Genomic DNA, 10,668 nt, shown 5'->3' with positions numbered 1-10,668 from the left:
TGTATATCAGGCACAATGGTGTAGGTTTCAAAGAAACATGGCACCAACAAGTTGGAAAACGTGGGCCATGCGTGGACCGTGTTTGAGTCTGGCAAGCTCCAGATCTGCTACCAGGTTCCAGCCATTATCACAGGCGCAAAAATGCCAGGCCCCAGGTGTAGCAGGGAAAAAAAAATGCCATCTCAGCCAGGATGGCATCCCTGACCTCGGAGGCACTGTGCTGTCTGTCCCCCAAGCTGATCAGTTTCAGCACGGCCTACTGACATCTCCCCATGCCAGTGTTACAGTGTTTTCCGCTAGTAGCTGGGGTGGAGGTTGCAGCTTCGTAGGGTTTCAGTCTACTCCTGCCATGAATTTTGGCCTGGGAGAGGAGATAGGCCACCCCAGTTTGCACCCGGGGAACAGACTCCACCACATTCACCCTGCCTGTCATTAAAGATAAGCACTGCAGCATCCCTGACCACAGGCGCTTGTCCATGTGTCGGTGGTCAAGTGGACCTTGCAGCAAAGCGCAGAGCTCTGGGCCCGACTGATGTTATGGGACACATGCAGGCGCAAGGCAGAGACAGCACACCAAGAGAAGTAGTAACGGCTAGGCCCAGCATAGGGAGGTGCCCCAGCTGCCATCTGCTGACGGAAGGCCTGGGTCTCCAGAAGCATAAACAAACACCAACATCTCCAGGGCCAGCAGTTTATCGATGAGGCTGTTACAGGCTTGGGCATGGGGGTGGGTTGTATTGTACTTCTGCCTGCAATGAAAAGCTTGGGAAATGTGGAGTGGCTGGGAAGAGGCGCATGATGGTGCAGGCCAAAAGGGCGCATGAGGGTGAACTCCCCAATGTGTCAGAGATAGGTGTGTAGGTGTCCTTGCATCATATACTTGCACCATATTTGGCTTTGGAAGTTAATTTTGTGCCAAAAAGTGGTTAAGACAGCGATCCCTCAGCTACTCCCGTTACACTGTCTATTGAAGTTACCATCTGTGGAAGTGGACCACCATTTCTAAGATCCCAAAGGAAGCAGGCAAGAGATGTGCAGTTCAGAAAAAAAGATGAGAAAATAAGTTTAGGCTGTAGAGCACAGAGGGATCGGAGAGGACAGAGCTGGTGTCGGCCAGGTATTCCCACAACATGCGCCTATACTTGTCCCTCCTGGTGACACTAGGCCCCTGAGTGGCAGTAATTTGTCCAGGGGGGCCATTAACGTGTTCCAGACCTAGGAATAAGTCTTCCAACAGGGTAGAGTTTTGCATGCCTTTGCTTCTACCCACTGTTTTTGCTGCTTAGCTTCCCTCCACATCTACTCTGCTTTCACCCCTAAACATCACCCCAGTTTATGCCTTTGCTTCTACCCAGGTTTTTTGTTGATTTAGCTTCCCTCTACATCTACACTGCTTTAGCCCCTAGACATCACCCCTGTCCATGTGGGGTCGGTGGCCTCGTCATCCACCAACTCCTCTTCCAATTGCGCACTGCCCCCTTACTGCAAACCACACATGACCACAGCTTGCCTTGATGGCAACTGTGTCTCATGATCCCCACTTAGGTCCAGACAAGTCGGTGGCGGGTCCAAAACCCCAAAATTGGAAGGAAATGGCAGATGCTGCAGTATTTCTAACACCTGTTCCTGGTGCTCGGGCCTGGTCTGTGTTGTACCCTGCACCCTGCTTAACGCATCTGCCATATCCGAAGTTGTGCTGAGCGCATGCTAATGTTTCGTGTCCAGTGCAATGGATGGGATGGGATTTCACATAAGTCTGCCACCCATGGCCACTCATGGTTGAGCAACTGAGGGAGTTGACTTTGACGAACCCGAGGGTTTTGGAGTTGGAACTACATCAAAGGTCTGTGCTGCTCACACACTCTGCTCAACACATGATATGTTTAGTGCCAGCAGTGTGGAGACGTCGCACAACAGCCGTTGTTCCAGCAGGTACAGGCGTTGTAGGAGTGCATAGAGGCTAGCAGCGGCAACTATACACTTTAAAAACTATCCGCACAAGCGCCACACTTTCACCAGTAGCTCAGGAACATTGGGGTACCTTTTTCAAAAGATTAGCAGCAATGAGTTAAAAACGTGGCCCAGGCATGGAATATGTTGCAGGCTGCCAAGCTACAGAGCCAATCCCAGGTTACGGCCATTATCACACATGACAACATGCCTGGGCCCAGGTGCAGTGGCAAAAACCACATTGCCGTCTCATCGAGGATGGCATGACTCACTTTGTAGGCAGTGTGCTGTCTGGCCCCCAAGCTGATGAGCTTCAGCACGGCCCGCTGACGTCTCCCCACACCAGTGTTGCAGCGTTTCCAGCTCGTAGCTGGGGTCAATTTAACAGCGGAGGAGGGTGGTGTTTCAGCCCTCCTCCCAGGAATGTTGTGTGGGGAGACAAGTCAGGCCACCACATTTTGCGACCCGGTCCACGCCTCAACTACATTCAACCACTGTGCCCAAATTGAAAGGTAGCGTCCCTGTCCGCATGCACTTGTCCATTCGTAACTGGTCACATGGAACTTTAGGGCTAAGCGCTGAATTTAGGGACCGCCTCATGTTTGGGGGAAAGTGCTGGTGTGGACGGCACAGTGCGGTGGCGCAGTAGACACTCTGCCCAAAAAGGGCAGAGTGTCCCCCAGCCGGGATTCCAACATCTCCTGGGCCAGATTTCTTGAGATGAGGCCGTTGAAGCCTTGGGCATGTGGGTGGGTTGCGCTGTACTTTAGCATGAAATGAAAGGCTTGGGAGATGGGGAGTTGCTGGGAAGAGGCGCATGATGGCGCGGGCAAAAGGAGAAATGGCAGGAAAAGGTGAGGATAAGGGTGAACTCCCCAAAGTGTCAGAGGCAGATGTGGAGGTGTCCTGGCTCCTGGTCTGGACTACAGCGCCAGCCCTGTCAACAGTGGAAGAGGCAGTGGCCGCCAGGCCAAACGACGATTATCCTGCGCTTGCTCTCACCCACTGAGCCCAGGGCTTGCCTTCCAAATGATGGCACCCGCAAGAGGTGGTGAGATTCCTCTCCGCAGATCTCCAAACCATCTTGGACTTGCAAATTGCACTAAATTTGTCATGTAACTGACATGTATATGATGAGTCTATCCATTGTCTGTTCATTTTGGTGAAAGTCAGCCTGTCAGCTGACAGACAGCTGTGCTTGTCAGTGATGATGTCACCGGCTGCTTGTACCCCCAGTTTTTGCTGCTTAGCTTGCCTCCACATCCACACTGCTTTTGCCCCTACACATCACCCCTATCCATGCCTGTGCCTCTAGCCATAAGTCTGCCACCCATGGAAACTCATGGTGCAGAAAGTGAGGGAGCTGACTCTGAGGAACCCTTGGGTTTTGTAGCTGGTACTCCATCAAAGGTCTCTGCTGCTCACACACCCTGCTGAACATACGGTATCTAGGGTTAGAGCGTGTGGTGACCTCGCACAACAGTAGGTGCTTCAGGCAGATGTAGGCCTTGCTGGAGTGTATTGCGGCTAGCTCCAGGTACTGTAGACTTGGGAAAGTGGGTGTCCAAGTGCCGCACTTTCACCCTTAGCTCAGCTAATTTGGGGTATGTTTTTAAAGATCATTGCACCACTACATTGAACATGTGGGCCAGGCATGGAACGTGTTGGAGGCTGGCAAGCTCCAGAGCCCTCCAACAAGCTAAAAAACCTGGCCCCAGGGGCAGCGGGGATAAACAAATTGCCATCTCATCCAGGATGGCATCCCTGACCTCAGAGGCAGTGTGCTGTCCGTCTCCCAAGCTGATGAGCTTCAGCCCAGCCTGCTGACGTCTCCCCACACCAGTGTTGCAGCGTTTTCAGCTCGTAGCTGGGGTAAATCTAACAGCGGAGGAGGAGGAGGGTGGTGTTTCAGCCCTCCTCCCAGGAATGTTTTGTGGGGAAACAAGTCAGGAAAATTCTTGAAACGGGAGAGTTTTGCATCTTTGCCCTTGCTGCCTATGGACATCCCTTTGCCTCTAGCCACCATTTTCCCTGCTTTGCTTGCCTCCAAATCCACACTGCTTTTGCCCCTAGACATCACCCCAGTCCATGCCTTAGCTTGTACCCCCAGTTTTTCCTGCTTAGCTTGCCTCCACATCCACACTGCTTTTGCCCCTAGACATCACCCCAGTCCATGCCTTAGCTTGTATCCCCAGTTTTTCCTGCTTAGCTTGCCTCCACATCCACACTGCTTTTGCCCCTAGACATCACCCCAGTCCATGCCTTAGCTTGTACCCCCAGTTTTTCCTGCTTAGCTTGCCTCCACATCCACACTGCTTTTGCCCCTAGACATCATCCCTATCCATGCCTCTTCCCCTAGCCATAACTCTGCCACCCCTGGAAACTCATGGTGCAGAAACTTTGGTTGCTGACTTTGAGGAACCCTTGGGTTTTGTAGATGGAACTCCATCAAAGGTCTGTGCAGCTCACACACCCTGCTCAAGATATGGTATTGTAGGGTTTCAGCGTGTGTGAATGACGGACAACAGCCTGTGTTTGGACAGATGTAGGCCTTGCTAGAGTGTTTTTAGGCTAGCAGCGACTCCTGTGCACTTGCAAAAGTGGGCGCACAAGCGCCGCATTTTCAACAGTAGCTTCGGTACATTTGGGTATGTTTTTAAAAAACTTTGCACCACTAGGTTAGACGTGGGCCAAACATGGAACGTGTTGGAGGCTGGCAAGCTCCAGAGCCGCTACCAGGTTCCAGCCATTATCACAGGCGTAAAAATGCCAGGCCCCAGGTGTAGCAGGGAAAAAAAAATGCCATCTCAGCCAGGATGGCATCCCTGACCTCGGAGGCACTGTGCTGTCTGTCCCCCAAGCTGATGAGCTTCAGCACCGCCTGCTGACGTCTCCCCACACCAGTGTTTTAGCGTTTGCCGCTAGTAGCTGTGGTGGAGGTTGCAGCGTCGTAGGGTTTCAGTCTACTCCTGCCATGAATTTTGGCCTGGGAGAGGAGATAGGCCACCCCAGTTTGCACCCGGGGAACAGACTCCACCACATTCACCCTGCCTGTCATTAAAGATAAGCACTGCAGCATCCCTGACCACAGGCGCTTGTCCAAGTGTCGGTGGTCAAGTGGACCTTGCAGCAAAGCGCGGAACTAAGGGCCCACCTGATGTTGAGTGACACGTGCTGGTGCAAGGCGGGGACGCCACACCGGGAGAAGTTGAGACGGCTAGGGACGGCATAGTGAGGTGCCACAGTTGCCATCAGGTCCGGGAAGGCGGGAGTTTCAACAAGCCGGAACGCCAACCTCTCCTGGGCCAGCAGTTTAGCGATGTTGGCGTTCTAGGCTTGCGTGGGTGGGTGGTTAGCGGTGTATTTCTGCCGGCGCTCCAATGTATGAGAGATGGTGGGTTGTTGTAAAGAAGCGCCTGATGGTGCCTTTGATGGTGCAGGAGAAGGAGATAAGACAGAAACAGGGGAGGATGAGGGAGAAGTCAACAAAGTGGCGGAGGCAGATGAAGTGATGTCCTGGCTCGTCCTCTGGAGTGCATCGCCAGCACTGTGAGCAGAGGCAGTGGCATGAACGGCGGGCGACGTTTGTCCTGCCGTTGCTGCCTGCCACTGATTCCATTGCTTGGATTCCAAATGACGGTGCATTGAAGTGGTGGACAGGTTGCTCTTCTCAGGGCCCCTACTCGATTTCGAGAGGCAAATTGTGTAGACGACACTATATCTGTCCTCGGCGCATTCCTTGAAAAAACTCTACACCTTCAAGAAACGTGCCCTCGATGGGGGAGTTTTTCTGGGCTGGGTACAAAAGGGAACATCTTCGGACATTCCGGGTCTGGCCTGGCTTCGGCAAAGCAGCTGACCTCTGCCTCTGGACATGTCTCTGCCTCTAGCTACCCTTTTTGGTGCTGCACCTGCCTCAACATCCACACTACTTTCCCAGCTTGACATCTGCCTTGTCCAGGTGGGGTCGGTGTCCTCGTCGTCCACCACCTCCTCTTCCAACTCCTGTCTCGCCTCCTCCTCCTGCACAATGCGCATGTCAACTGGCTGCCCTGACAGCAACTGCGTCTCATCGTCGTCGATGAGGGTGGGTTGCTGGTCATCCGCCACCAAATCGACCGGAGATGGAATGGAGGAGACTCTAGTGTTTGAGCATCTGGACACAGATACTCGTCTGTTAGGTCCGTGGAATCGCGAAATGGAGGGGCAGGTTGCGGTACAGTCAAAGGAAGGGAGAACAGCTCTGGGGAGCAGGGACAGTTGGGGTTATTGTTCTGAGAAGATTGGGAATTTTGGGTGGAAGGAGGACAAGACTGTTGGGTAAGAGGAGGTAGAGGCTGACTGGCTGGTGGACAATGTGCTTTAAGCGTTATCCGACAGCCATTGCAAGACCTGTTCCTGGTTCTCGGGCCTACTAATCTTTGTACCATTCAGCCTAGTTAATGTGGAACTTTTGTGCAAAGCGCAGAACTTAGGGCCCGCCTGATGTTAAGGGACACACGCTGGTACAAGGCTCAACTCACCCTAAGTGCCAAAAACACTGCTGGTGCAAGGCTCTACTCATGCCAAGGGCCTCAATCTCTGCTGGTAGCTCAGCTTAAGGTCATGTAACTTTGTTTGGAAGGGCTCATGTTAAGGGCTAGAAAAGTGAATTTTGGAAGGTCTTACCACATCACACACACACACACACACACACACACACACACACTCAAAATGACAGTTAAGGGTGAGGGCTTTTGGAATTCCCATTGCCTATTCCATTTGTGGTTGTCATGGGGAACGTGATTTAAAGGGGTGGTTGTTACTGTTTGTTGAGCTTAAATTGGGGTTTGTGTCCATCCATTTGGGGAGTAAAGAAGGTTTCCAGGTATTTTCCCACTTTGATAGAGGTTTTTTTGAATGTGGAAAGTGTGTAGTTGTTAGGCAGTGATGTTGGGGTAATAGAGGGTCTTTGGTGTGTTAGATGCCCCCAGGCATGCTTCCCCTGCTGTCCCAGTGTCATTCCAGAGGTGTTGGCATCATTTCCTGGGGTGTCATAGTGGACTTGGTGACCCTCCAGACACGGATTTGGGTTTCCCCCTTAACGAGTATCTGTTCCCCATAGACTATAATGGGGTTCGAAACCCGTTCGAACACACGAACATTGAGCGGCTGTTCGAATCGAATTTCGAACCTCGAACATTTTAGTGTTCGCTCATCTCTAATGTCAGCGCTTGGTTGCAGCAACAACAGGAAGTCTGTGGAACATGGGGGATGCAAGAGAGGATATAGGTACTAAAGTATGGGAGGGGCAGGGGTCTATGCTGAATACTAAATGATGAAAGAGGGTGGAGGGGAAATAAAGAAAAAGAAAAGTGGAAGAAGGGAGGGGAGGAGAAGAAAAGGGAGTGGGAAGGAAAAGGGCGAAAGTAGGGGAAAGGGAAAAAAAAAGGGAAAAACGAAAATGAGTTCCAAATAGGTGAGAATTGGATGGGGGAGGGAGGCGATTGTGTTCTCACCCAAAAAAGATCTTTAGGCTAAGGCCCCACTTTGTGGAAATGCAGCTTCTTTTCTTGAAGATTTTGCAATTGTTTTTTTGAGCCAAAGCCAAGAATGGATACAAAAGGAATGGAAAATATAGGGGAAGTTCTTACCTTCTGGTCAATCTACTCCTGGCTTTGGCTCAAAAAACCGCAGCAAAATCTGCAACAAAAAAAGCTGCGTTTCCGCAACGTGAGACCTCAGCCTTAAAGAAGTGATATCAAATCTGCTCTGCAAGACAAGGAATATCATTAAAAACAAGTGTTGTTACATATCCATACATTAATTTAAAAAAAGATAAAAAGAAAAAAAAAAAATTCTCATTCCCAGTTCAGTCCTTGTGGAGTTTGAGTGTTCAGTCTGTGGATCCACAGTGATTCCCACTGCGGTTACCTCCCCGTCTCGGTATCGGTACCTCCAAAACTTGGGACATAATTCCTCTCAAATACGTTACCATCTGTATAAAATGATGTGGAACTAGCAAAAATTTGCCCCAATATTGTATGACGGATTTGTGTTTGGAAATGTGGTCTCGCACATCTTGGGTGGTCTCCCCAACGTATGTGAGACCGCAAGAACATTTAAATAAATCAACCACAAATGAGGAAGCACATGTAATGAAATCCTTTATCTAGTATCACTTGCCCAAATGAGGATGTGTATACGTGTTGTCGCTAATGATGTTAGAACACTGGACCAGACTGTCCAAGAAACTTACTTTATTTGGTCTCATGTGCATAGTAAAGAACAGCTCTGAGTAAATGTTCTATAGCTTTTCATAGAACAAGTTCAAGGATGTGATGGAGCCACCCTATAGACAAAATACATCATCTATAAAATGAAACCAGGCTTTTACATGTTGTTGGAATAATGAAGTGGCGTAGATGTGTTTTTCCTCTACTCCTATCATGTAAGTGTTGGCGTAGGGCAGGGCGACATTTGACCCCATTGCAGTGCCCCTCTGCTGAATGTAAAATTGATCAACAAAGAGGAAGAACAATTCTGCGTAATGCTAAATAGAATTCTTTCTGGCCTTCAACCATAGAGGATTGAGATGACAGAAGTCTGCTGGTGGTCCATATGCCTTTATTGTATTCATTACATGTGTACAGGCTGAACAACATTGGTAGATTAGAGATTTTGTTTATTTCATATATTCACTGATGAAGGTGATCTCGCCAAAACGTCCTACGTACTAAATATCAAATGACCATATTATAGGAGAAGCAGGAACAATGAACTGCAAGTATAGGGTAAATACTTGCAAGCAAACAACTAAAACAGGGAATTAAACAAACATGCAAATCTATGAGCATAATCAAGAAAACTGCTTGCTGTCTGGGAATAATATCCCACCTGTTATCAAACAAGCAGCCAGAAGTAGATACAAGTACATAAGTAGACTTTTCTTATGTTGCAAGCTGAGATTTGTAGAGTCTGCAGTCCTCTGCACAGAGCAGTTTTCAAATGTCCAGTGAGGAGAACCAACCCCTCCCATTTGCATTCACTGTGTGAAGATGGAAATGCACCTCCTACCTCCACTCACAGTGACACATCTTGGTTTTATTCTCAGAACTTCTAGAGGTTTTTCAGGCAGAAAGCAGACACATTTTTATTGAAGTGCATTACATTTTGGTCCAGAATCACATGCTCTATGTAATTAGACTAAGTTGTCTGAAAAGTTACTAACCATTTAAAAAGGTGAGGTATGCTGTGTTTCACAAATATTTTCTCTCGGATTTAGATACTATTCTATCTAAAAACAAAAAACAAAAAAAACCCACCACAACAATATAAATGTTTTGGCTCACGTGGTTAAAAATGGAGTGTGCCTAGAAATATTTTACAATTAAACTTGTATAAACAGCAATGTAATATATCCAAAAAATAGTCACAGCTTGGACACAATTTGTGGTTCCTGAAATCTTCGGAAACAAATTGCGCGCAAATGTATTGTAGATCTGAAGTTTTCTACTTTTTTATGCTATTATGAATAATTTAAAAAGAGAATTTTTTTGATTATTTTTTTACATAGTATAATAATACTTAAATTCTGTCAGCAGATAAAGATGGCAAAATAACCACAAAAGATTTATGTGAAGCCTCTAAATTAGCCGGCATCCAGTTATCAAACATAGAGCTGGACGACATGCTCCAAGCAGTTGACAAGAACAGCGACCACGCGGTGGATATGACGGAATTCATTGAGATCATGTTAAAAACCAATCTGTTTTAGCTTCATCGGTCCATCATTTTCATTTTGTGCTTGTAATATAAGAAGTGGTTTATCTGGTAACTCAGAAACATAGGCAAGATTAGTTTTTAATTTGATTTTAATTTTAATTTGATTTCACAAATATAATATAAAATTGCATAATATTTTATCCTATTTGTATAAATTTATTACTCTAGGGGGAGTTGGATCTCCATCTATGCCAATTTCTCAACAAAGGTTCAGAGGTTAGGGCTAAGTCCCTGGGTATCAAACAGTGCTGGATAGAGATAGGTGAACTCCATAAGATTTGTTTCCTGAATATTTATGAGGTTCGGCCCTCCAGTTCGTTTCATTCCAAACTTGTTCAGACAGAACCAGAAATACTATTATTATACTCTGGGGTCTCATCAGACTGCACAATATAAGTGGAGACCCAGGTGAGGTGAGGAAAAATAACAAAACACTTGCTCTCACCTTGACTCATTTCTGTTGGACACTTTTGTGGCAAATGTACACCATGTGGCCATTTTCATAACAAAGGAAAGACTCTTCCTAGTACACTGTCTACCAATAAGTATTTGGACACCTGTGGTAGAATAGAAAAACAACATTTATTCCTATTCAATAGTTGGTAGAACCCAGCAGATGCTTCCATACGGATGGGATTGATCGACAATACTCCTGGATACCTGGTGAAACACCTGGTGTATGTGAGCCATCGGTTGGGTGCGGTTTCTCTGGCCAGCATTCGTTGGTCTCTATCTCCCAGTTTCAGGGGTCTGCCAATGCAGGGCACATTCCAACAACCACCGTTCACCTTCCACTTCGTAATCACATAGGCCACTGTCCATTTTGGGTAATTCAGCTCGCTTGCTATGTACCTTAAGGATCGACCAGTTCTGTGGTACCCCATGGACAACTCTACACTTTGTGACATCTTGTATGCGACTAATGCCAATACACTAATGCCAACGCTGTTTCCT

At 47.9% G+C, this 10,668-nt stretch overlaps 1 pseudogene; it reads left to right on the top strand.

Annotated features, from left to right (window-relative positions):
- Positions 1-9,706, top strand: part of LOC142183509 (uncharacterized) — a 37,287-nt pseudogene extending 27,581 nt beyond the window's left edge.
- The last annotated feature ends 962 nt before the right edge of the window (positions 9,707-10,668 follow it).

The sequence above is a fragment of the Leptodactylus fuscus genome, chromosome 10 (assembly GCF_031893055.1).
Source record: "Leptodactylus fuscus isolate aLepFus1 chromosome 10, aLepFus1.hap2, whole genome shotgun sequence".
Classification (NCBI taxonomy): Eukaryota; Metazoa; Chordata; class Amphibia; order Anura; family Leptodactylidae; genus Leptodactylus; species Leptodactylus fuscus.
The sequence above is the reverse complement of the archived record's forward strand: the minus strand, read 5'-3'. Positions and strand labels throughout refer to the sequence as shown.